Below are 27,868 nucleotides of genomic sequence, written 5' to 3'. Positions count from 1 at the left end.
GTTTGAAGACTGTGCCGAGAAGATGCACCTCTCCTAACTCCTGCGCGCGCCCGAAGTGGCACAAGCGCCTGTGCGCGGGGTGGGGTGTCGGGGCCTCCTGCTCCCACCTGGGTCCTGGGCGGGCTGGGCCCGGACGCCCCTTTCCCTGGCCCCACCTGTGCCCTGGAGCGTAGCTGGGCCCCGCTGGCGCTTTCTGGAGAACAGAGGAATACCCCAGGTGGAGGAGCGGGGGAGAAGCGGGCATTGGGATCAGCGTTCGTTTTAAATGAAAAAAAAAGAAAAAAAAAAAGAAAAAATCCTGGGGAGATTCCCGCAGGAATCTTTCTCCCGCCCTGGAGAAAGAATTAGTAGTAGGTTTGCGCGCGTCAAGGGGCTGGATGAGCTACTTTCCCAGTGTACCTAAATAGAGGAGCCTCTTCCCTCCCCCCAACTGGACAAAGTCTGAAGTGATCTGTGCCTTATCGAGCGCGGTGACGTGACATTAACTTGATCCCCCCCAAATCGGCATCAGAAGGAATCTCTACGAAGTTGCATCACAAAATGTGCTTTCTGCCCACTTGAGTGTTTAACAAGGGGAGTTCATTTTCTGGTACAGGGGTTCTGAAGAGGAGATGAGGCAGTTTTCTCATTTTGGCAATGGAGGAACGTTCGCCATGTTTGGATTTGCTTCGCTTTTCCAACACAGACTTGGTCAAGTTAATGTGAGAGTTCCGTGACAATGGGTGTGGATAACTGATCAATTATTGTTAAAGTGGTCGCAGTGGCTAGATAGGGCTTCTGCCCCTTTCTCTTCCAGGGCCTGGATTTGCTAGTGGAACTAGGTTTTTCCCAAAAGAGGTGACAGAATAACTGAGAAGAATCTGCTGGGCTGTGGAATCCAGTCCTGAGCTCACTGTAAGTGCTCCTATGACGTACTTAACATTTCTCCCAGGGGCTGTTGTATACACAAGACTTCTGTATACTTGTGATCCCAAATGCTCCTTGTGATCCCACAGACTACTTTATCTGACATTCTCCCTGCCCCGTTGAAGACTTTTTAATATAAAATAAATCATAGAGCTATAAAGACTTTAAGACTTTAAACTCTTATTTAATAAACGAATCTGGAAAGGAATCCTGTCGAGATTAAGTCATTTGCACAATCTCGTCTAATTAGGTGTTTAAAAACCAGAGACCCAGTCTAGGTTGCTTTTCACTATTTAAGGTTTTATTCCCAAATACCAGTGTTATGTTGGTTTTCCAAAGTAAAAAATCCTTTAAAAATTCTATTTCCATGGTTTGAGCTCCCACCCCAAGTGATGAATTTTTGGAACAGGCCTTACTTACGGTTTGTGTTTAAAGACTAAGGACATTTAAAGGTAAATTAATTTTGGTTTTAAGAAAATTATGCGGATATCATAAACTGAGACCCTAAGTTAAAGATAGTTTATAAATGATTACTGAAATGAGACACAGTTGTTCCTTCTTGATCCCTGGGAGCTAGAATTGATCCCATCTGCTGTTAGTCACGCCAATCCATAATTTGGGTCACTGATGAGTTAGTTGCATTTATTTTCAGTGCCACTGATAGAATTTCCAAATAGTCACCAAACAGTGTTACACAAGTGAACTAACTTCTGATTCATTTTTTGCAGAGGGAAATAGCAAACTCATCTATAACCAGATCAACAGCATTTTTTTTTTTTTTTTTTTTTTAAGAATCAAGCTATTGATTGAGCTGTTTTCTGAAAGTAAACCATGAAAGCCCTCCTGGAGGCTGCCCAACCATCTGTGAACTTGAACCTGAGAAATGGACTTTTTTTTCATCAGGGTGATCTCCTTCAGCTGAATCATCAGAAGTGGTGAGAAGACCCCTACCCAGCCAAACTGCTTCAGACAAGTTCAATCCGTCTGTCAAGGAATGGAGCTGTACAGTGTGGCCAGATCACCATTTGCTTGCACCACCACTGAGCTATCTCTCTAAGGACTGCCACCTACATGTAGGTTGCACCCAGCACAGGGCATCCGGCTGAGGCAGGGATTGGGAGCTGAAATCCTGCTCCATTCACCAAGCCTAGTTTATTGGTGCCTGGCCATATGATGTGGCTTCTTTTTCTATGCACCCTGTATGGTCTAGTGGCATGTCTGACCATCCCAATCCCATACCCCAGTCCTATCTGAGATTCTATTCCTTACCTCAGATGGATTCAAGATTTTCATGAACAAATTAGGTGATTTGCAAAAGATGAAATGTTTGACCCCAATCGAAATTAATTTCATAGGTGAAGCTCAAAATATTACCATATATAGGAATTATGTATACATTTATACATGTATGTATATACAGTTAAGTAGATACCATTGTCTATGTATCAGAAGTTAGCACAGTTTAAATGGGTAAATGTTTAAAATAGAACTATTTGGGGTATTTGAATCAGTTTTATATACGGATTTCTGGACTTCACAGAAATATGTGCTATTTAATTCTATTTTAACAAATATAAAGTGCCAGGCACTATACTACACAATATGTATCCAGTAATGAAAAATAATGGAAACATTCTGCTTCTAGTAGTTAATAATCTAGATCCAGAGATTGAACCCATGTCTTGTATCTCCTGCATTGGCAGATGGGTTCCTTTCCACTTGCACCACTTCGGAATCCGCAATAATCTAGTAAGGAAGAGAAATGATAAGGTCACAAATGAACTTGTGATTAAATAGTTACAGTAAAGGCTATGAAAGAAATGCTAAGATGGAGAATAACAAGGCACATTTATTTCAGATTAAGTGGCTGGAAGGAGCCTTTCTGTGAAAACGACATTTCAGCTGGGACCCGAGGATGAATTGGAAGGAGTGTGTGAAGTGAGTCCTCCTTGCCATTTAAAGTACAGGAAAAAGAATGAAACATTGCCATCTGCAGCAGCTTGAATGGATCTAGAGATTATCATACTAAGTGAAGTAAGTCAGAGAGAGAAAGACAAATGTCATATCACTTATATGTAGAGTCTAAAAAATGATACAAATGAACTTCTTTATAAAACAGAAATAGACTCACAGACATAGAAAACAAATTTATGGTTGCCAGAGAGGACCAGGGGGCAGGGATAAATTAGGAATTTGGGATTAACAGATACACACTTCTATATGTGAAATAGACAACAAAGACCTACTGTGTAGTACAAGGTACGTGCATGCTAAGGTGCTTCAGTCCTGTCCGACCCTTTGTGACCCTGTGGACTGTAGCCCGCCAGGTTCCTCTGTCCATTGGATTCTCCGGGCACGATACTGGAATGGGTTGCCATGCCCTCCTCCAGGGGAAATTCCCAACCCAGGAATCGAACCTGTGTCACTTATGTCTCCTCATTGCAGGCAGACTCTTAACCACTAGTGCCACCTGGGAAGCACCCCACCCCTGAGCTATAGCCAATATCTTGTAATAACCTCTATTGGAAAAGAAAATGAAAATATATATACACATATATATTTATGTATAACTAAATCACTTTGCTGTGTCACTTTCCTGAAACTAGCACAACAAACATTGTAAATCAACTGTATTTCAATGAAAAAAAAAAAAAAACCTTTGAATTCAGAATAGAATATGATACATTTAAGGGAAGGCAGAATAAATAGCAAAATAGACAGCTAAGATAGGAGAGGCTACAGGCCAAACTCACAGCATAGTTTATAGACTCCAGGAAACTAGTGAAGTTTCATTCATGCATTTTGTCATTTCCTTTTACAAGTACCTTATCCTTGTTGAACTTCTTCTTTAAGTTCTGGCTTTTTACTCAACTTCCCTGGTGGCTCAGAGGGTAAAGCATTCTGCCTACAATGTGGGAGACCCAGGTTCAATCCCTGGGTTGGAAAGACCCCCCGGAGAAGGAAATGGCAACCCACTCCAGAATTCATGCCTGGAAAATTCCATGGATGGAGGAACCTTGTAGGTTTACAGCCCATGGACTCGAAAAGAGTCGGACACGATTGAGTGACTTCACTTTCTTTCTAGGAATTTTAGTTCTAACGGCACTTCAGCCATTGCTTCTCCTCTAATCAGCACTTATTTTCTTTGTTTTCTTTTGTGCACTGTTACTTCTCCGAGGTTTTTTCATACGTGGGAATTGAATATCCATGTGACTGTAAACTCCATGAGGGCAGAAATTGCATTTCCTTCTTGATCACTCCAGCACAGTCTTGTACAGGCTTACTGTACAGTGGGTGCTGACTTCTAGATAAATGCTGCTGATGGTCCAATCTTGTTTGACCTAATGCTTTTTAAAGGTTTTCAACAGAGAAAATATTTGCATTATAAAAATTTTGAATTGTTAAAACAGGAGGGAAGACACAACTTAAAGTGCACCCTTGCCAAGGAATTTCAGGAGACATTGTCACTAAAATGTGAGTCCTCTGAGGAAGGATGGCAAACAAATACAAGTCCTTTAAACATTAAAGACCAATTATAGTTCAAGTTCACTGATGACAGTCATCGATAGGGCTGTTGGTAGGGTTTTGCTCTAGTCATTCAGTTGTTTTCAAAAGTTGGCACCTGCCGCATGCCAGATCCTGCCCTGGACACTGGGGACAAAGCAGTTAGCAAAACTCCTTTCATGGTGCTCTGCTCCATTGCGGGAGGCAGATAACAAGTAGTTACAGAACATGCTAGAAAATGCTGAGTGCTGTAGAGGAAGGGGGTCATGGGAAAAGAGTACAGGGGCTGAGAAAAATAATAATTTTATTTAGTAAGACTCTACATACGAACAATTTCCCTCCCAAGAGTGCATTTGTAATTCCAATTTAAGTCCAACAAAGTGAGCCTAGGTACCCAGCTAACACAATTGGCTATGTAGTACTGTACTGTAATAGAAGTGTAATACTTTTCACACAAATAATACATAAAAACAAACACAAAAGATAAGAGACCGTTTTTGGTCTTTGATCTTAAGAAAACATTTTGATCTTACAGTACCTTGGAAAGTACAGTAGTACAATCCAGTGGCTGTCACACAGGGGCTGGCATCGAGTGAACAGGCAAGAAGAGTTCCTGGAGGAGGGAGAGGGGTGGGAGATGGTAGAGCTGAAGGGTCGTCAGCAGGTGACCAAGGGCAAGCTGCTGTTTCACTCACACCTGATGCTGATGGAATGCACCTTCACATCTTTGAAACTTCACAGCTTGAAGGTTCGTATGTAGGGGACTTACTGTTTACATCAGTCCTCTATAGCCACAAGTTCTGCATCTGGTGGTTCAATTAACTGCCATTGAAAATACTAAAAAAGAATCCATGAAGTTCCAAAAAGCAAAACTTGAATTAGCCTTGCACAGATGACTATTTACATGACTACATAGTGTTTACATTGTATAAGTATAATAAGTATAGTGAGTATAATAAGTATAACGTATATATGGGAGGATGTGTATGCATTATATGCAAATATGATGCCATTTTGTATAAGGGACTTCAGCATGTGGATTCTGATAGCGAAGGTTCTAGAACCATTCCCCTAGGGATACCACGGGTATGTTGTCAGGAAAGGTGTCTCCTGAGGTACAGGCAGAGACTGGGGAATAGATATTAGAGCAGAGTGGGCTACGTGCATGCGAATGTCTGTACGTACAGGGAACAGCAAGTCAAAGGCCATAAAGCAAGCATGCTTGGTATGTTTAAGGATTAGCAGAGAGACCAGTGCAGGTGGAGCAGAGTGGGTGACAGAGGAAATGAGAAGAAATGAGGGCAGGCAATATGGGGCAGCCCAGAGCCCTGCATTGTGTAGGATTTTACAAACTGTGTTATCGACTTTGGCTTTTCCTCCGAATGAAACGGTTATCACTTGGAAATAAACTCTTGGAAATAAACTCTATATGTTAATTTATTATTAAATAAATAATAGCTGTTTCCTATTACAGAGCAAATTAAATACAAGGAAGTAGTTAAGTGAGTGTTCGGAAACTGAAAAAAGAAAGATTATTTAAGTAAAATAGTGATTGCAGGAAGCCCCTCCCATCCCTAGGGATTGGGGAACAAGAGAAGTTGGAATTACCAAAACCTGGAAGCAGACAAAGGAACCCTGGGGTGGGAACCTCCAGGATAGGGACGTGAAGTTGATTGTGGGCATTCTTGGAAAAAGCAAGACTGGAACTGCCACTGACAGGGCACATTCATTTTCTAGGCTGCCATAGCAAAGTACCACAGTCTATGTGGCTTAGAGCGACAGAAATGTATTTGCTCACAATCTGAAATCGGAGGGAGGGCAGAGTTTGTTCCTTCTGTTCTGGGGCTCTCTCCTGGTTCTGGCAGGCTCAGGTGTACCTTTGCTTGGTTTGTAGGTGGCGTTCTTCTTGTTTCTTCACATCGTATTCCCTCCAAGCATGTCTGTCTCTGAGTCTATATTTCCCCCTTTTATAAGGACACCAGTCATGTTGGATTAAAGTCTACTTCATCTTAACTCATGCATCTGCCAACACCTTCTTTTCAATTAAAGCCAACTTCAGAGGTACTGGGGGTTAGGTCTTTAACATCTTTGGAGGGGGGCACAATATAGTGCTTAACCCGAGGTAAGAGGTCATCACCGGGGTGATTCAGACAGGAACGCCAAGGAAGGAGGAAGGAGCAAGTCTCTGCTCTTGTCATTTTGCCTTCCAGCCTCCCTCCCGTGCCCTGTCTCAGGTCAGGTTGCCAATAAACAGAGCTCAAGATGTGGATCCATGGCAAGTGATTTACTGAAGGAGAACTGTCAGGAAAGGATAGTGAGGGAAGCTGGATAAGGCAGGGGAACACGGCTAGGTAAGGATGAAGCTGAAGATATAAACTGGAACCTAGCTTCATTCTGATCCTACTGAAGCATGAATTGCACTACAGAGCTGGTTTCTGCCTGAGGCAAGGGTGAGGTGGGATGATTTTTTTTAACCCTTGTGTTGGTTATTATTTGCTGGTTGCCTTCTATTGGGACATAAGCCCTCAGGTACATAGGTGCCATTCTGCCATAACAATGCTCTGGAGAAGGGGTAGCCCACGTTTTTCAAGGAATTTGTCCATTTCATCTGTTGACATACAGTTGTCCATAATATTGCCTTGTTATTTTTTTATTCTATAGAACCTGTAGTAATGTCACTTCTCTCATTCCTAATATTGACAATTTGTGTCATCTGTCTTTTTTCCTGATCAGTGTGGCTGGAGGTTTATCAATTTTATCAAAGAACTAGTTCTTGCTTTCATTAAATTTCTCAATTGTTTTTCTGTTGTTTTTTTTTTCTAATTTAGTTGGTTTCCCTTCTGATCTTTATTGTTTAGTCTCTTTAGCTTGCTTTGGGTTTAATTTGCTCTGATTTATCTAGTTGCTTATGATGGAGCCTGAGGTCATTAATTTGGGACCTTCATCTTTTTCTAATGTATGTGATTAGCAATATACATTTTGCCATAGTACTGATTTTAGCCACATCCCACAGATTTGAAATGTGCTTTCAATTTCATTCAGTTCAAAGTACTTTCTGATTTTCCTGTTGAGTTCTTCTTGACCAGTATAGTTTATTTAGAAGTGTCCAAATACTTGGGGTTTTTTTTTTTTTAAGCCTTTATGTTATTGATTCGAATTCAGTTCCATTGTAGTCAGAGAGCATAATCTGTATGAATGGATTCTTTTAACAACTTTTTGAGACTTTTTTATGGATGGGAAAATGACCTAACTTGATATACATTCTGTGTACAATGGAAGAAAATACATACTTTGCTGTTGTTGGGCAGAGTGTTCTATAAATGTTAAGTTGTTTTGTTAGTGTTCAGTTTTCTGTTTTTGGTTGATTTTTCAGCCGCTTGTTCTATCAGTTACTGAGATAGCTCTGAATATATTATGTATTTTTCTATTTCTTCTTGGAGTTCTATCAGTCTTTGTTTCACGCATTTTGAAACTTCGTTAACTGAGCATATACGCGTGTAGGACAGTTATGTATTCCTCATGAATTTTTCCTTTTGTCATTATGAAATATCTTCTTTTATCCTTGGTGATAATCTTTGCTACAAAATTTACTTTGTTATTAATATAGCCACTCTTTCTTTTGATTAGTGTTAACAGACTTTCCTCCCATCCTTTTACTTTTGGTTTATTTCTGTCTTTATATTTAAAATGCATCTATTGGAGGAAGTGTATAGTTGAGTTTTGTTTGTTTCTGTCACTGTGATAACCTTTGATTTTTCATTGAGGTGTTTAGACCCTTTTCATTGGATGTGATTACTGATCCAGTTGGGTTTAAGATTTGTCACCAGTTTGCTTATTTGTCCCTTCTATTTTTTGGTTCTTTTAAAATTCTTTTGGATTGGATATTTTGATTTATTCCATTTTTCTCTGTCTTTGGCTTATTAGCTATACCTTTTACTTTTTTTGATGGTTGCTTTAGAGTTTGGAGTAGTTCTAGCTTATCATAGTGTATCTTCAGTTAATATAATACCATGTCATGGATACTATAAAAGCCTTAGCAGTATACTTATATTTTCCTCTCCTAGACTTTGTACATATTCTCCACATATGTTATAAACCTTGGTGTGTATTGCTGTTTAGACAGATTTTTTTTGTCAGATTTAAAAATTGGGATAAAAGTCTTTCATATTTATCCACATAATTATAATTTCTGATATTCTTCATTCCTTAGTACAGATACATATTTCTCTGTGCTATGATTTTCATTTTGACTGAAGAACATGTGTTGACAGTTCTTATAGTTAGAGTCTGAATGTGGTGACTCAGCTTTGGTCTGACAAAGTATTTTGCCTTTGGTTTTTTGAGAGACATTTGTGCTGGGTATAGAACTTTAAGTTGACAGGGCTGTTTTTTTTTCCCCTAAGTACTTTAAAGATGTTGCTCTATTGCCTTAACTATATTTTTCCAAAGAGAACTTGTTATCATCCTTATTTTGTTTTTTTGTTTATAATCTGTTTTAATTCTCTGGTTTTCCCCTTATCAGTGAATATAATCTTCTTAATTCTGTTACACCTTTACATAATTTTCTTCATGTTTCTTGTACTTGGGACTTGTTGAGCTTCTTGGATTTCATCAAATGTGAAACATTTCTGGCCATTATGTCTTTAGTATCTCCTCTCCTCTGGGGACTCTAAAAATATATCTTATCAGGCATCTTTAAAGCATCCCATGGCCCACTGACACTCTTAATTTCTCTCTCTCTCTTTTTTTTTTAGTCTCTACTTTCTCTATATTTCATTTTGGTTTCTACATCCTCAAGTTCACTAATCTTTATTTCTGCAGTATCTAATCTGCTGCTATCTCATCTTGGGTATTTTCTAGTTCAGTCATCCCATTTTTCATCTTGAAAAGTTTGATTTGGGTCTTTAAAAAAATCTTTCAAATATGCACTATACTCACTTAATCTTTCCCCTATATTCTTGAACATAAGGAATATAATTATAGTAACTGTTTTAATGTCCTAATCTGACAATTCTGTCATCCATGCAAATTCTGGAACTGTGTTTATTCATTGTTTTTTCTCCTTCTATGGCTTGTATTTGCCTACTTCTTTGTAAGCCTGACAATTTTTTTGTTGTTAACTTCCAAACCTTGTGATTTTTACCTTGTTAGATGCTTAGTACTACATCCATATAAAAATTCTTGAACTTTGCTCTGAAGTTTGGTTTTAAGTCACTTGGTAACAGTTTTGTCTTTTCAAACCTCCTGTTAAATCTTGTTAGGTGAAACCAGAACCACCTTTAATCTAAGGCTAATTTCTTCCACTCCTGAGGTAATACGACTGTAAATACCCTGCCTGATTTTCCTTGAGTTGTGTTTTCCCTCTGGCTGCTTGGAACACGCACTATTCTTGGACCTGTCTGAGTTCTGAGTATCAGTTCCTTTTAAGTGGTTCTTTCCTTTTCCTCAGGTAACTTCTCTGTAGGCATATGCTACTACATATGAAACCTTGAGGGCGTATCCCCTGTGGATCTCCACAGCTGTTTTTCTGTACAGCTGTCTTCTCCCCAGGACTCTGCTTTTTGAACTCCAGCTCCTGGCCGCTCCAGACTCCGTGCGTCTTTCCTCAGCTCGAGGTTACTGCCTGGCTCTGTTTGGATTCCCCTTCTTTGCACCGCAGTCTGGAAAATCTGTCTGGGCAGTCAGCTGGAACTGTCATGGGGCTCATATTATTTGTTTTCCTTCTCTCAGGGACCAGTGTCCCCTGCTTAGTAAGTTGATATGCAGTGCCTGAAAGCTTTTCTCTATTTTTTGGGTCCTCATTGTTATAGTAATATAACATTAACTGTTTAGTTGTTTCAGGAAGGGTGTTCTAAATGGTCCCTCCTACTCCATCTTAGTTAGATGATCTAGAAGAAGTCTTATCTTTTTTTTGGTGAGATTTTTGATAACCAATTCAGTTTCTTTAAAATATAACCTACACTTGGTGACTGTTTTTATTTCTTTTCAGTTTCTTATGGTCAGCCAGTGACCATGTTGCTCTGCCTCCCTAGACCTACTGCTTCATGTAATCTATACCCTCACAAAGTAACTGGCAGGTGTTTATTTCAGGGTTTTTTTTCCATCTTTGCCCTTCGTTGTGAGTAGTGATGTTAATGAATTGCATTCATGTTTCCTCTTATATCAAGCTCTTTCAGCTCTGTCCACCACCTTCTGTTTCAAGAGCTCTACCCAGGCCTTCTTCCCTCCTCTGCTATTACTCTGGGGAACCCTGACTCTCAGAATGTTTTTCTCCTTGTACTCCATCAGCAACAGTTAGTTCTTTTGTTTACACTAGACAGTGTGCTAAATTTATTTAGAAAACACACAGCAAGCCCTTCTCCTACTTTTTTTTGCCCAGAGGCTAACACCTGGCCACTGTGTATTCTGAATATAAGGATGGGGAAATCAGCAGCAGGCTTTTAATAAGTGCTCCTGTTTTCAGCCCCGTGTTGTACCCTACTGCCTATCACACCTGTCATCCTGAGTCTATAACCCTCCCTCCACTGAGAGGCAGAATGGTTCCCTCCTTGACTGCGGCCCCTCCATAGTTATTCTGGGCAGTGTCTTTTCCTAGCTCATTTATTGAGCTCCCCTCCTCCTCTCACTTTCCACCCCCTAGAACTGCATTGCAAGAGTTCGTTCTTTGATGAACTTCCTCCAGTTCTTTTCACTGCTTTCTGTTTACCCTTCCCCTTTAAATTGGTCTATTCTTCTTTTCATAGGATCCAAGAAACAAGAGAAGATAAAATCATATGCTCAGTTTGTAATCTTAACCTGGCACCAGTTGCTGTTTAGTATTAAAGCTAAAGATTATTTTTTGTCTAAAACTTATATTTAATTCTTTTTTTTTTTTTTTTTGCAGGGGTACCTGTCTTGGGAGAACCAAAGGATTGGTTGCAGGATTTTTTTTTTAAATGTTATTTATTTATTTATTGTTGGCTGTGCTGGGTCTTGGTTGCTGCATATGGATTTTCTCTAGTTGCAGAGAGTGGGGGCAACTCTCAAGTTGCAGTGTGTGGGCCTCTCATTGCCACGGCTTCTCTCGTTCCAGAGCACGGGCTCAAGGACGTGCAGGCTTCAGTAGTTGGAGACATGGGCTTCGTTGCCCCGCAGCATGTGGCATCTTCCCAGACCAGGGATCAAGCCTGTGTCTCCTGCATTGGCAGGTGGATTCTTAACCACTGAACCACCAGAGAAGTCCACATTTAATTCTTTATTCACACTACTGACCAATCCCTTTTCCTGACACCCTTTCCCTCTTTTCTTGTTTCAGGTATTCCAGCCTCAACTGCTTTTTCCCTTATTTATCTGGATATTACTCCTGAGTCTTCACTTTCTCTCTCTGTCTCTTTACATGGTTTTATACTCCAGATTATATCCTTGAGCCTCTTCTCTGCTTACTATACCTATTGAACATTTGCATGTGAATATTCACCTTTATCTCAGTATACTCCAAACTAAACTTGCCTTCTTCACTCCTGTATCTCTTCCACCCACCTGTACCTCCTGCCTTGATAAACAGAACTTCCCTAAACTCACATTTAGATCTAGAAGCTTCATTAGAATCTTTGTAAGAATGATCCACAGATGGCTCTTATGTTACCATATTGGGGGACATACAATATGTGGTTGTTTCTCTTTTTGTAACGATAAGATTTTTCAGTGGCTTAGTGTGTTATAATACAAATTATCCATTAACAAACCCCTATAACCTCTCATGTAGTGGTTTTGACAGTCAGTGAGTTATTGACAGTCATTGCCTAGGTCCAGTATTAGGGACTTACATTTCTTACCAGCTTTACTGCAGCAACTTCTTAAGGTTTCCACGCCTTTAATTTTTTTCCCTTAACTTGACCCTTCTATATGCACTACCACTAAATAGATTTTTGTGTACCCCAAATCATTTTATATGATTTCCCTGCTTAAAATTCTTTAGTGGATTCTTAGTGAATTCAGAATACAATCCAAATTTTAGAGCAAAGATATACAAGAATGTTTATCATCTGGTCCCTGCTTTACCTGACTGTTACTTACTTTCTATTTTGGCTCAGTTGGTAAAGAATTCACCTGCAATGGAGGAGACCCTGGTTCAATTCCTGGGTTGGGAAGATCTGCTGGAGAAGTGATAGGCTACCTACTCCAGTACTCTTGGGCTTCCCTTTTGGCTCAGCTGGTGAAGAATCCACTTGCAATGCAGGAGACTTGGGTTCGGTCCTTGAGTTGGGAAGATCGGCTGGAGAAGGGAAAGGCTACCCACTCCAGTATTCTGGCCTAGTATTCCATGGACTCTGTAGTCCATAGGGTTGCAAAGAGTCAGACATGACTGAGTGACTTTCACTTTCACTTTATAAGTGCTTGAACCTTTCTAAAATAGAATTCATCTTGAGGTAGACAAAGTTATAAGATGTTGGTTTAACACTTATGGGAAATGAGGGATGAGCTGCTGATACAGAGGCAGATGGCAGGATTATTTTCATAGCAATAACACCTAAGCTTTTAAGAAACAGAACATCTTAACATTTCACAATATATGTAAATCAAATCATTACACTGTATACCTTAAACTTACACAGTTCTGTCTGTCAATTATATCTCAATAAAACTGGCAGACTATTTATAAATAAAGAAAAATCCCCGTGTCTTTGACCACATCAACAATGGCAATGTGGTATCTCAAGGCCATCCCCAGGAGTATTGACTTTAGGGCAAGAAACCCAGGGAAGGAATACAGGATAAGGGGGCAGTGACTTTTGGAAGACAGCAAAGTTACATTTTTTCCCCTAGCTTTATTGAAGTAGAAATTAACAAAAATTCTGTAGATATTAAGGTGTGACGTGATAGTTTCATGTATATATTAATATATATGCACTGTGAAGTAATTGCTACAATGAAGTTAACACATTCATCTCCTCACATTGTTACCTTTTTGTGGCCTTTTTTTTTTGGTGTGGTGAAAAAAGTTACATTTTAAAATGTATTGTTTATAAATTTGCCAAACAAGTATATTGTTTGCCTTGGTTGTGTTGCCATTTCAAGCTTCCTTCCCATAATATTTTTCTTCAAATTATTATGTATATGTAAATAGCTATGATTTAATTCATTAACTCATATGAAATTGAATTATAATTTTATAATTTTTTATTTTCATCTATATGTTTTATTTAGGTTCATGTTTAATAAAAATCTACCAAGAAATATATATTGTAACATCTTAATAAGCTTACTCATCATAATAAATTTACTGACATCTTAAGTGAAACATTTTGCTTTTTAAAGAAAAGAAATATCCATACAACTTTTTAAATAAAGCAATATGGAAAGGCTAATAAGAACACAAAGCCCTTCCACCCATACTTCCTGTTTGATTTCCTCTTTTCAGTCAACCTTTTGGGGTTTCAGTTCCCCTTATGATTATAATTACTTGGAATTCTATTCCATTTATGTTTGATTTATTCATAATTCATTATGATTATTTAGCTAAATGTAATTCATTATAAAATAACTTTTAAAGACTAAATTATACCATATTCATTATACTTTACATTTTTATATTTACTTATTCAATTCAACTGAATCAAATTTTATTGCTAGAGAGAAATTTCCTAAGTGCAGCAAGCATCAATTTAGCTGGTGGCATTTACATGAGTTTCCATACAGATAGTTGGTCTTTACTCAATATCTGCAACTGGTCCTTAATCATATCTGAATCATAAATGGAGTGATGGAATCGTGTCTGGATCAGATGGATTCTATCTCCAACATTCACTGTGCCGGCCACAGTTGCAGGGGCTATGACTAGCCCTGTCTCTCACATCGAGCACATTGAGGATCCCCGACACTGATTTGCAATCTGCATAATGACTGGAGTCTGTGTCAGTGAGAGGGCTGAACTGAGGTGGACATTCCCAGGGTGCCTGCCGCAGGAATCACTCGTGTTCATTTCTCATGATGCTGGGAGTTCTGTCCAATGAAATTGAATCTCATCAATTCAAATTTATTCTTAAAAAATAGCCTTGTTTAATGGTGGTGACTTAAACTGTTATTTTTATAGTTCATGCTAGGTTTTTTTTCATTAGTAAATGTCAATTTCTTCTAGTACCTGAATCAGCTGCCATGGTGTAATTTGCTGATATATTTTCTTTCAATGGAATGGAAGGGTGAGCTAATGGGACCAAAGGGTGTGCAGAAATGGTGCTTAATTATAAAATAATGGAAAACAGTCTGCATCATGAAATTACCTCATAAACAGAGCGATCACAACTGAGATGATTCAGTAATTAATGATTACATCAAGTAAATTAACTCATTTGTATCTCAACTCTATATAAATGATGTGAGAAAGTATAATAATACCTTAACTATGTAAACAATTAATAAAATATGGAAGACATTATAAATTCACAGAATTGAAAGCCCACACAGCTATAGAATTAATTACTTTTGTATGCGTTAGGTGTTTTGGAAACTAAGGATTAATTTTCTGGCTTTGCCTCAAATCAAGACCACCCTGTAGGAAAGTTTAATTCCTCAGTGAGTACCTATTTATCATTTAGCAGAATGTTTGGCAACCAAGCCACCAAAACAACATATGCAAATGGATGTTTACTAATGATTGAATGAAACCATGCTCTATTTCTGAATGTGCTTAATTTGAGTAATGTACAAATACAAGGACTTATTTATTCAAAACAGGCTACCTTAATCAAGATGCAGAATTAATCTTCAAAGATACTGAATTGTTTACAATTTTGGCAATTTTACAATCTGGCAAACATTTCTTTGAAAATGTGAGAGATGAGAACAATATGAGTTTAGTTAGATCAAACCTAAATGTATGATTATTTAAACATTTTCAAATAAACATTTGAAACTTTATCTTATAAATAATTGTCCTGGAGGAAATACTACATTACAAAACTTTATCATGTAGTTTAAAATGTGAATTTTCAGTAGTCTTATGGTCTGGAAGGGGACTGATATTTGTGAAAGAATGTTCTGACAGACTCAAACAAAAACAGCGTTTACAATTTAGGGCCAAAGAAATCATTACATCTAAGGCAACAACATATCTGATTTGATAGAATCTGAAATAGTTAAAAAGTTATTGTGTGGTGTGGTTTGAGACCACAAATTCTGTGTTATTCAAAATTCCATGAATTGCATGCATCCTTTTATTTTCAAAATGGGTGGCTTACTTGTAAGGAAATTCTTCAGTTCTTTATTAGAAATACATCTAAATTTTATGCCCTGCTCAAGGGCATGAAATTCTGCAAACATTTTCATTTATTAATAGTTGTAAACACCTGGGCATTTATAGACATTACAGATATTTTTACATGTATAAATTTAGAATGTTGGATATAAGACAAAGATTTCTAATTTTAAAATCTATTTGTATTTCATAAGACTTTAGTTTCCAAAAGAGTTTTGATGTTTTGGTTTGTTTACCTTAAATAAAATATGATTTTTCTATTTAAAATATCTGAAAATATATTCTCAAATATCAACTAGTTCTTGAAATATATCTGGGTAGTTAACCAGTGTAAATGAACTCCAGTGTCAGGATTCCATATCCTTTAAAACAGATGATTTTTTTTTTCTTTTTGGTAAAGGGGCAGAGAATTGTGGTTATATTCTTGGAAACATGAATCCAAAACATATTAAGCCAGACTTTATTTTCCCTTGAAAAATAATTCTGTCCTAATTACCACATGTGCATTGTTTATTGCATTTAAAGAATGACTTAACATGATTAATAAGCAAGCACCTGAGAAAGAATGTCTTATTTTCCTCCAGAAAAAGTGAGAGGCTCAGCGTGTGAGACCAACCCAAAGGCCAGCACGACACCGGATGATAGTCCTAAAATAAAGTCTTCACTCACAGATAGGAAAAGAAACTTTCAAGACTGTACTGATCTTGTGAGGCATGGACATTGATTTAGTGTCTCCTCGGGGAGGGAGAGGGGAGGGATGAGATCATATTTCTGAAATTCAGTGTTACGTCCTAAAAGTTTGTAATTCAGCCTTATCTCATTTCTTTTAAAACTAGGATTTTCCTCTTTCTTCATCTCTGCTGGAACATAGTGGATTTCTCAGTTCCTTTGGTGCTCTTTTATTATATAGATGAATGGCTATTTTTATTTTTTTGTATAAATTCTTCTAAGAACTTCCTCTCTTTGATTGCCTATGTGACATTTCCCTCCAGTCTTTGAATCCCATTTGATCAATTATTTTTGGGAAACGGAAGTTTCTTCTGTGAAACACAGGAAAGAGCTATATTCGAGCCCGCCCTTTATGCTAGGGGCAACGAGCAGTGTTTTGCATCTATCATCTCATTTCATCATCCTAGCAACTCTTCAATGAATACATTTTACATGTGAAAACCAAAAACTCAGTGAGGTGAAGAAAATTTCTCATGGCCTTGTAGAAGGTCAACCACAGAGCTGTGGTCCAAACACAGATGTACCCAAAGATGACGCTCACTGAGTTCACCGTGATGATTCCAGAAGAGCTGGGCTGTGATTGTCATGTCTTAAACACGGATGTCTGAGTGCTATGCTTATCTTCTGAGACTGAATCTTTCTGTATATACACTGCTAAGAGTTCTCAATGGGCTTTCCTGGTGGCTCAGTGGTAAAGAACTCTCCTGCCAATGCAGGAGACTCAGGTTCAATCCCAAGTCTGGAAGGGTTGGGAAGATCCCCTGGAGAAGGAAATGGCAACCCACTCCAGTATTCTTGCCTGGAAAATCCCATGGAGTCTGGTGGGCTACAGTCCATGGGGTTGCAAAAGAGTTGGACATGACAGTGAGTAAACAACAGCAATAAGAGAGTTCCCAGTATCTGCTATTATCATGTTTCTTTAAAGTCTGAAGTTCAACATGTGTGTCCTTGTGGAAGAGAAAACACAACCCATTTTTCTAAATTGTTCTTATTTCCACTGACCCCTTTCTTCAGGTCACCCTTGTCACCTCCTCCTAAAATAACTCCCTGTGCTTGTCATCACTTCTGGTTTTCTGACCACATCTTCTCTATTAATTATACATGCTTTGTAACAGTATCATCACAAACTGGGCAGCTTAAAACACATTCATGAGTTTTATGGCTTCTATGAGTTAGGAATACAGGCTCAGCTTCAGAGTCTCTCAGCACCACTATCAAGGTGTGTTGACCAGGGCTCCGGTCCCAACTAAGGCAAAACTGGGGAAGGAGCCACTTTGTGGCACATATAGTTGCTGGCAACTTTAAGTTTCTTACAGGCACATGGAGCGAAAGCTTCAGTTTCTTGTTGACTACTGGCCAGAGGTCCTCTTCGGTTGTTTATTACATGGACCTTGACATAGATCAGCTCACAACATGGCAGCTATTTCTTCAAAGCCAGCAAGGGAGACAGACTGTCCTCCCCCAAAGGACCATTACAGTCTTGTGTATTGTAATCACGTACATGCAATCAGGTACGTCCCATCACCTTTGCTGTACTCTACTATTTGGGAGCCAGCCACAGGTCCTGTCTACACTCAAGGGAAGAGAATCACTTAGAAGATACGCACACCAAGAGGTGGGCGTCTTGGGGATCACCCCAATGTCTGTCACCTCCTCCTTTCTGGGCTGTGACTGTTCTTCCACCTCATTTGATCTCCAGGCCATTGACCTCTTTTCTTTGTCCTGATATATCAGTCTCCAGCTCTTTTCACACCCCGCACCGTCCTGCTTAGATTAGATTCCTTGCTTCCATATTTCGATTACTATCAGGTTAATATCCTGATCCCTTGACCCTTTGCTTATTGGCTGCATTTACCTGGAAAGGCTCCAACTCTAGATAAGCCCCATGATTCTTCTCCCCTAAATCTAAACTCAAATGGTACAACTGTAAATTCATGCTCACACATTCCACTTGGCTCTCCACAGTACTCAGCAATCTTGCCACGTTTTCCCACTCAATTTGCTTCCCTATTTCCCAGGAGAGCTATTCTAAACTTAATTCATTACCCTTAAATCTTCAAGCCCTTCCTCCTCTGCCTCTTTATTATCAGCATGTGAACTTAACCCCTGTATTATGCACATAAAAAGAGAAACCATCATATGGGATTTCCATCAACTTCAACCCAGTTTACAAATCTTCCTGCATCTACGTCCATCCTTTCCTTTCTTTCCTCCCCTGTCACCAGATGAAACATTTGAAATGTCATATCCTCCACCTGAATTTTATCCCTCCTTATTTAACTTGTAGTTTCAACATCTTCATCTTTACCAGCTCCTTCTTATCAATATTTAAGTATGCAAATACTTAAGCTATTCTTTAGCCCCATGTTCCCCTGTGTAGTCACAGGCCTATCTTTCTCTTCCTTTTTACAGCCTGACTTCTTGAAAGAACTGAGCATGCTAGATGTCACTTTGACCTTACCTGTACTGGCTTTACAACCCTCATTCTGGCTGCCAACTTCAGTGCTCCTTGGTAGTTCTGCTCATCTCACCAATGGTCTTTCCTCAGCAACGCTCAGTAGAGTTGAACAGTCTTTTCTTAAAATATTATTTTTTCAGGGAACCCTCCTATAGTGCTAGTGGGAATGTAAATTGGTACAGACACTATGGAGAACAGTATGGAGGTTCATTGTTGTTGCTTAGTTGCTAAGTTGTGTCCCACTGTTTTGCAACCCCATGGACTGTAGCCCACCAAGCTCCTCTGTCCATTGGATTTCCCGGACAAGAATACTGGAGTGGGTTGCCATTTCCTTCTCCAATGGAAGCTCATTATAAAACTAAAAGTAGAGTTACCGTAGCCTTCCCTGGTGGCTCAGATGTTAAAGAATCTGCCTGCAGTGTGGCAGACCTGGGTTTAATCCTACAGTTGGGAAGATCCCCTGGAGGGCATGGCAACCCACTCCAGTATTCTTGTCTGGAGAATCCTCATGAACAGAGGAGCCTGGTGAGCTACAGTCCATGGGGTCGCAAAGAGTTGGACATGACTAAGCGACTAAGCACAGCACAGCACAGTTACCATATGATCCAACAACCCCACTCCTGGACATATACCTGGAGAAAACACTAATCTAAAAAGATACATGCACCCCAATGTTCATTCAGTTCAGGTCAGTCACTCAGTTGTGTCCAACTGTTTGCCATCCCATGAACCGCAAAACGCCAGGCCTCCCTGTTCATCACCAACTACCGGAGTCCACCCAAACCCATGTCCATTGAGTCAGTGATGCCATCCAACCATCTTATCCTCTGTCATCCCCTTCTCCTCCTACCCTCAATCTTTCCCAGCATCAGGGTCTTTTCAAATGAGTCAGCTCTTCGCATCAGGTGGCCAAAGTATTGGAGTTTCAGCTTCAGCATCAGTCCTTCCAATGAACACCCAGGACTGATCTCCTTTAGGATGGACTGGTTGGATGTCCTTGCAGTCCCAGGGACTCTCAAGAGTCTTCTCCAACACCACAGTTCAAAAGCATTAATTCTTCAGTGCTCAGCTTTCTTTATAGTCCAATTCTCACATCCATACATGCTGCTGCTGCTGCTGCTGCTGCTGCTGCTAAGTCGCTTCAGTCGTATCCAACTCTGTGCGACCCCACAGATGGCAGCCCACCAGGCTCCCCCATCCCTGGGATTCTCCAGGCAAGAAAACAGGAGTGGGTTGCCATTTCCTTCTCCAATGCATGAAGGTGAAAAGTGAAAGTGAAGTCGCTCAGTAGTGTCCGACTCTTAGCGACCCCATGGACTGCAGCCCACCAGGCTCCTCTGCCCATGGGATTTCCCAGGCAAGAGTACTGGAGTGGGGTGCCATTGCCTTCTTCCCACATCCATACATGACCACTGGAAGAACCATAGCCTTGACTAGATGGACCTTTGTTGGCAAAGTAATGTCTCTGCTTTTTAATATGCTGTCTAGGTTGGTCACAACTTTCCTTCCAAGGAGTGAGCGTCTTTTAATTTCATGGCTGCAATCACCATCTGCAGTGATTTTGAAGCCCAGAAAAATAAAGTCAGCCACTGTTTCCCCATCTATTTGCCATGAAGTGATGGGATCGGATGCCATGATCTGAGTTTTCTGAATGTTCAGCTTTAAGCCAACTTTTTCACTCTCCTCTTTAAATTTCCTCAGAAGGCTCTTTAGCCACGCGTTCTGGGAAACAAATTCCCTCAGAAGGACAACACAGATAGTGGATTGCAATTTATTACACTGGCGGGACCAAGGCAGAGAGAGTCTCCTCTTAGCCAAGTACCCTGACCAGTTTTTCTGAAAACCCTATAAACCCTAAGTGTACATGCCCAAACCCACCTCCCCAAATTCCCTGAAACTAGTCTGAACAAAGGAAAAGAAAGATACAGTCAAAATTAACCCATGATTCATATGCCTTAAGCCTAGGTAGTTAACAGTGGACAATTATCAATAGGCCTGTGGTCATACCCCAATAAGCATAATAGACTGTATGATTCTATTCAGTTACACAGATAATGAGGGTATTCTTTTAGGCAACAGAGAGTCTAGGTATGAGCCCTGGGGCTCTTCCATCCAACTGGTTTTCCAGTTGGTATGTCGTTTCCATAGATACTGGGCATAGAGCTCAAAGTGCACAATCCAGCCCAAGATGGAGTCCTGCTTTCCAGATGGAGCCTGTTCTGTCTGGTTCCTCCTTCATTCCCCCTTCTTGATGCTCTTAAATCATAGTGTGAGCATCATTCATAGGCATATATTGCACCCTGATTCTCCGACCTCCAATTTGGGAGAAGGACATCAGCCTTTGGGTTACAAAGTTCATGATACATTGTAAAACAAAGGGTCCACAAAGCAGAACTATCAAGGAAACTATACCAATGGTAAACACAGTTTTCCACCAATCACCCTTCACCCAAGATAGGACTGAAGTTCAAAAAGGAAGATTATCATCAGACATAACTTTTATCTGACCTTTCATGTCATCTAGGGTGGCTGATATATAGCCAGATAAATCAGGAATATATGCGCAACATTCAACTTTAATTATAGCACAAGTCCCTCTTTGTAATGAAACTGTGGTTAGTCTCAAGATGATACCAGCAAGTCCTTGTACCAGCAGTTGATTGTAGAGCTTTATCTCTTTTTCTTCTTTAAGATGATCTTGGTTTCTGGGGATCAGTGGGGTCCTTCTGTGTAGTCCACTCGGCGTCCTCCGGGTCTGCGTGGTATTCTCTCCACCCTCATGCAGTGGATCCAGGGAGTGACACCTGCAACCTTATCTGTGGTAGGGCTGGTTAGAACAACAGTATATGGACCCTTCCACTGTGGGGAAAGGAGTCGTGTGTCCAGTCCTTGACCACACCTGATCCCTGCCCACAAATTCATGAACCTGTTCCCCAAGGGGGAACGGCACCGTTTCTTGTACAAACTTAGTTACCTGATTGATTACCTTACCCAGTTGTTCCATCAGCTGTGAAATCTCATCTTCCCTTACCTGAGGCAAGTTTGTTGACACCTGTTTTATTATGGGAGGGGGCCTCCCATACACAATTTTGTATGGAGAAGAGCCATGGGACTGTGGCGTCATCCTGAGTCTAAGCAGAGCCCAGACTCAGAAACAAGCTCACCCAGGAACAGTCAGTGTCTAAGATCCACTTGGAGAGTGTCTCTTTAAGTATCTGGTTGGTTCCTTCTGCCATCCCAGAACTCTGGGGCCTATAACTGTATGAAATTTCCACTTGATGTTTAAAGTTTTGCTTACTTGTTATACTAAATCAGCTATGAAAGGATATAGTTCAGCCTGTTGAGCGGACCAGTGTGATGGCAGAGAGCTAGCCTCAATGAAGGCTTCTTCCATGACTGCTGCATATCCTGACCATCATTGTCTTTGTTTCACCAGGCTGGTGCCACTGGTGTACAGGACCAAATCTGGGTCTAGGATTGGCTGGTCTCTCAAGTCAGGTCTGCTGCTGTCATATTTCCTTACAATCATGTGAGGGCCCCCCTTCTCCCACAAGAAAGAGAATGGCCAGATTCAGGGCCTGACAAGGCTCAGTGGGGGTTCTCACATAGCAGTCCCTGGTACTGAGTAATCTGGGATGATGATAGCCACTTATGGGGGTCTCCTCACAGGAGAATATTGACCTCATTCGGGATTTTACGAACAAGTCTCAGCCCAAAGTGAGCTTGGTTGCCTCCCGGACCAGTAAGGCAACTGCAGCAACTGCCCGTAAGCATCCCAGCCACCCAGTGGCCACATTGTCCAGCTGATTAGAGATAAGTCCTTGGTCTGTCCCATGTCCCCATAGTCTGGACAACACTCCCATAGCCTCCTTGTCCTTTTCAGTCACGTAAAGAGTAAACAGCTTAGCAGAGTCTGGTAGGCCCAAGGTGGGTGCTGACATCATTGTGCTGGGTTTGAGTTCTATTACCAGTGAGAAGTGTTTTCCAAGCCTCGGGTGGGGGGGCGGCGTCTTCTGCCCAGACCTCAGGGAATTGGTGAGTTAACTCTCTGTCTTGACTGTTTAGCCCGACCGGTTTCTTCCCAGGAGATTGTGCAACCTCCATTCATCTTGAGGGGTTACTGAGAGGAAGAGTAAATAGGTGATTGAGCCCACTCGAACAGTGGGCCTTTCGTGGGGGGAAAGGTCACTTGTGCCCGCAATTTACATAGCAAATCTCTTCCTAACATAGTTACTGGACATTCAGGGATGTATAAAAATTCCTGAGTCACTTGGTGTCCCCCCATCTGACACTTTCAGGGTAGGCTAGAGACACAAAGGCTGCATTTATCACCATCTGAGGCCCAGCAGCCTCTGGCTGGGTCTTTTGGCGTATAAAGTCTACAGGCCTCGCACAGGCTTTTGCAGAACTCAGAGGGTGATTCGCGTTCCCTTTGAATCACTTCGGAGGGCTTTGCGATATTCATAGGTTTTCGGGCCCCCCTCTTGAGACCTTGTAAAATAGTCACCCGATATCTCTCTTGGTAGCCCCTCCCTTCCTCTGTGTCACAGCCCCAGCTGGGCCTCTCACTGGGGGTGGCTGGTTCTGCCACCGCTGAGGGTTTGCAGTACCGTCCCTTCTTCTGGGTCACAGTCCCAATCGGGCCTCTCATCGGGGGGTGGCTGGTTCTGCCACCGCTGCGGGTTTGCAGTGCCCTCAGGTGCCATTTCTCTGAACCATTTTCTGGCCTATGTCTTTCCTCAGCGCTGAAAAGGGAGTCTAGTAGTTCGATGATGTCATCCTATGTAGGGCGGCAGTTTTGAAAAATAGTCTCCATTAGCCTAATCATGGCTGTGGCTCCCCCGAGTACGGTGGAGCGTGTCTCTGCCAGTTTAATGTATCCGTAAGGAAACTGGCTGGTAACAATAGGCTACAGGGGGGCTGATGGTAGTGCCCCATGCGTCCTGAACCGGACGCTGCTGTAGCTCTCTGAGGGGCATCTGTAGTGGGGTTCTTTCCCCCTGTTCCTTGATGGAGCGCAGCCCCTGTCTAACTGCCGTGTTTTCTTCCCCCTTCTCATCGGTACTCACCGGGGGAGGTGGATACCATCTAGGAGGTCGAGCTGAGGTGGAATTCTGGGGGCGTTGACCAGAGGTCTCCTTTGCTGGGATCAGAGCCTGCCGAAATGGCGGCTCTACAATCTCCAGAAGAGCTGGTAGAGGAGCAGCGACTGCTGCAGGAACTTCACCTGGCCCTGGATGGGGCATTAAGGCGGCCTCCAGTCCTGGTGGAGCACTGGGAGGCAGGCGTGTCATTATCCAGTGAGGGGAGGGGTCAGGTCATCCCCATCCAAATCCTGTAGAATTTCCTTTTTTATCATCAGTCAATTTTTGTGCCATTAATATTATTCTCTTTTCCTTCTGGATACAGAACCTTGTCCAAGTAGGAGGGTCTTGAGCTAACCCTAGCCGTGAGTCACTATATGGATATTCATCCAAGTGTCCTGGCTCTCCTGTGACTCTGTATAGACTGCTTCCACTATTTTTAAGTTCACGGTGTTCTCTGGTGGCCATCCTACCCCCATAGGGGGCCATTCGACCTCACAGAGTATGTAGAGGCAGTTAGGCTTCATCTTCACCCCATAGTCTCCTCCAAATCCCTTCTTTACATTTTTAATCATGCACCCCAAAACAGTTGCCTTAGATTCACTTCCCCCCATCTTGCTTACCTTCTCAGACCTTCTTCTACTTTTCCTTTTTGTTCTGTCTACGAAGTTCTCAGTACCCTATGTACTTCTGATATTTCCACTCAATGACACTTACATTGCCATTCTGCCTCCTTCTTAATTGGGGAATTGGGGTGAGAAGAGCCTTACCTGCCAGGTCCCAGAGGGAGAAGGGGAATCGGCATGTCTTCACCTGCAGGTCAGCACAGCTGAACCAGAACACCACGTGATCCAAGACTGTTTCTCCCTTAACTTTTACAGTTCATTCTGCCTTGTTGGGCTTGATCAGGTGCAGATGAAAAAACAGATGGGTGAAATATTCCACATCCCAGGCTGTCTCCAGAAAAGCCAATTCGTACTCACTTATGTATCCACTGCTTCTAGCCTGACAATTCCGAGGGAGTCAAGAATTTCATAGAAGGTGGGACACCTCCTTGGGGAGGGCAGAATACAAGCACACAATAACCAAGTTTTTTCTCCTAAAAATCCCCTGGCAATTGCTTGGTAATAATTTTTCCCAAGACGGCGTGGACAGCACCTCCTCAATGATCTTCACAAACTTCCATCCTACACCCTAACAATCTCGTCAAACCTGTGTACCAAGCAATCGTTGCCACCTGCCTACTCCAGGCTCCTGTGGCTCTGTGCCCCTTCTAATCCCTCCCAGGGGGGTGACCAGGCCCCCTCTTCCACCCTACCAGGTGTGTTCCTCCTCACCTGAGCGCTCAGCTCCCCTGCTGCCATCCACTACCTGTTAACGTGAAAGGTCCGGGCATTGAGAAGCAGAATCCTTTCAGAAGGGCTAGGTGCCTTCCCCTCTCTAGAAGATTCGAGCCACAAGGCCTCGGAGTAGGCCCAAATGGGACTTGTCTCCTCACAGTGAGGAGTTTCCCAGCCAATGCACCAAATGTTGTAGCCACGCATTCCAGGAAACAAACTCACTCAGAAGGACAATGCAGATAGTGGAGTGCAGTTTATTACACCGGCAGGTCCAAGGCAGAATCTTCTCTTAGTCAAGGACCCTGACCAGTTTTTCTGAAAACCTTATATACCCTAAGTGTAGGTGCCCAAACCCACCTCCCCAAATTCCTTAAAACGAGTCTGAACAAAGGAAAAGAAAGATACAATCAAAGTTAAGCTGTGATTCACATGCCTTCAGTTCTGTTCAGTCACTCAGTCATCTCCGACTCTTTGCAAACCCATGAATTGCAGCACGCCAGGCCTCCCTGTCCATCACCAACTCCCAGAGTCTACTCAAACCCATGCCCACCGAGTCTCTGATACCATCCAGCCATCTCATTCTCTGTCATCCCCGTCTCCTGCCCCCAATCCCTCCCAGCATCAGGGTCTTTTCAAATGAGTGAAGTCTTGGCATGAGGTGGCCAAAGTACTGGAGTTTCAGCTTCACCATCAGTCCTTCCCATGAGCACCCAGGACTGATCTCCTTTAGGATGGACTGGTTGGATATCCTAGCAGTCCAAGGGACTCTCAAGAGTCTTCTCCAACACCATAGTTCAAAAGCATCAATTTTTCAGCACTCAGCTTTCTTCACAGTCCAACTCTCACATCCATACATGACTACTCGAAAAACCATAGCCTTGACTAGGCGGACCTTTGTTGGCAAAATAATATCTCTGCTTTTTAATATACTGTCTAGGTTGGTCATAACTTTCCTTCCAAGGAGTAATCGTCTTTTAATTTCATGGCTGCAATCACCATCTGCAGTGATTTCATATGCCTTAAGCCTAGGTAGTTAACAGGGGACAGTTATCAATAGGCCTGTGGACATACCTCAATAAGCATAATAGAATGTATGATTCTATTCGGTTACACAGATAATGAGGGTATTCTTTTAGGCAACAGAGAGTCTAGGTATGAGCCCTGGGGCTCTTCCATCCAACTGGTTTTCCAGCTGGTATGTCGTTTCCATAGATACTGGGCATAGAGCTCCAAGTCCACAATCCGGCCCAAGATGGAGTCCTGCTTTCCAGATGGAGCCTGTTCTGTCTGGTTCCTCCTTCATTCCCCCTTCTTGATGCTCTTAAATCATAGTGTGAGCATCATTCATAGGCATATATTGCACCCTGACTCTCCGACCTCCAATTTGGGAGAAGGACATCAGCCTTTGGGTTACAAAGTTTATAATACATTGTAAAATAAAGGGTCCACAAAGCAGAACTATCAAGGCAACTATACCAATGGTAAATACAGTTTTCCACCAATCACCCTTCACCCAAGATAGGACTGAAGTTCAAAAAGGAAGATTATCATCAGACATAACTTTTACCTGACTTTTCATGTCATCTAAGGTGGCTGATATATAGCCAGATAAATCAGGAATATATGTGCAACATTCAACTTTAATTATAGCACAAGTCCCTCTTTGTAATGAAACTATGGTTAGTCTCAAGATGATACCAGCAAGTCCTTGTACCAGCAGTTGATTGTAGAGCTTTATCTCTTTTTCTTCTTTAAGATGATCTTGGTTTCACGGGGATCAGTGAGGTCCTTTGTGTAGTCCACTCGGCGTCCTCCGGGTCTGCGTGGTATGCCCTCTTCACCCTCATGAGGTGGATCCAGGGAGTGACACCTGCAACTTTATCTGTGGTAGGGCTGGTTAGAACAACAGTATATGGACCCTTCCACTGTGGGGAAAGGAGTCGTCTGTCCAGTCCTTGACCACACCTGATCCCCACGCACAAATTCGTGAACCTGTTCCCCAAGGGGGAATGGCACCCTTTCTTGTACAAACTTAGTTACCTGATTGATTACCTTACCCAGTTGTTCCATCAGCTGTGAAATCTCATCTTCCCTTACCTGAGGCAAGTTTGTTGACACCTGTTTTATTATGGGAGGGGGCCTCCCATACACAATTATGTATGGAGAAGAGCCATGGGACTGTGGCGTCATCCTGAGTCTAAGCAGAGCCCAGACTCAGAAACAAGCTCACCCAGGAACAGTCAGTGTCTAAGATCCACTTGGAGAGTGTCTCTTTAAGTATCTGGTTGGTTCCTTCTGCCATCCCAGAATTCTGGGGCCTATAACTGTATGGAATTTCCACTTGATGTTTAAAGTTTTGCTTACTTGTTATACTAAATCAGCTACAAAAGCCGGGCTATTGTCCTATCCAATGCAGGTAGGAAATCCAAATCTGGGAACTATCTCCCTAAGCAGTAACCAGGCTACTTTTGATGCTCTTTCAGTCCAGGTAGGAAAAGCTTCTACCCATCCCGAGAACGTACATACTATCACCAGCAGGTAACAGTAGTGTCGGTGACGTTTCATTTCAGTGAAGTCCACTTCCAGGTGTTCAAAGGGCAGCGTGCCTTTTAGC

At 41.7% G+C, this 27,868-nt stretch overlaps 1 long non-coding RNA gene across 4 annotated transcripts in view; it reads left to right on the top strand.

Moving 5' to 3' along the window:
- Positions 1–16,388, top strand: part of LOC122694166 — a 16,901-nt gene extending 513 nt beyond the window's left edge. Inside the window, exons 2-6 of one of the 4 annotated variants that reach the window (XR_006341128.1) lie at positions 1–701; positions 797–894; positions 1,699–1,979; positions 2,765–2,940; positions 11,294–12,595. The exon at positions 1–701 is cut by the window's left edge and continues 93 nt beyond it. This is a non-coding gene — a long non-coding RNA (uncharacterized LOC122694166). Of the gene's footprint in view, positions 702–796; positions 895–1,698; positions 1,980–2,764; positions 2,941–11,293; positions 12,596–16,227 lie in introns of those variants that run through there. The other 3 variants (XR_006341129.1, XR_006341127.1, XR_006341126.1) reach the window with 3 other exon arrangements.
- The last annotated feature ends 11,480 nt before the right edge of the window (positions 16,389–27,868 follow it).

The sequence above is a fragment of the Cervus elaphus genome, chromosome 5 (genome assembly GCF_910594005.1).
Source record: "Cervus elaphus chromosome 5, mCerEla1.1, whole genome shotgun sequence".
NCBI lineage: Eukaryota > Metazoa > Chordata > Mammalia > Artiodactyla > Cervidae > Cervus > Cervus elaphus.
This window is presented reverse-complemented; position numbering and strand designations above follow the sequence as displayed.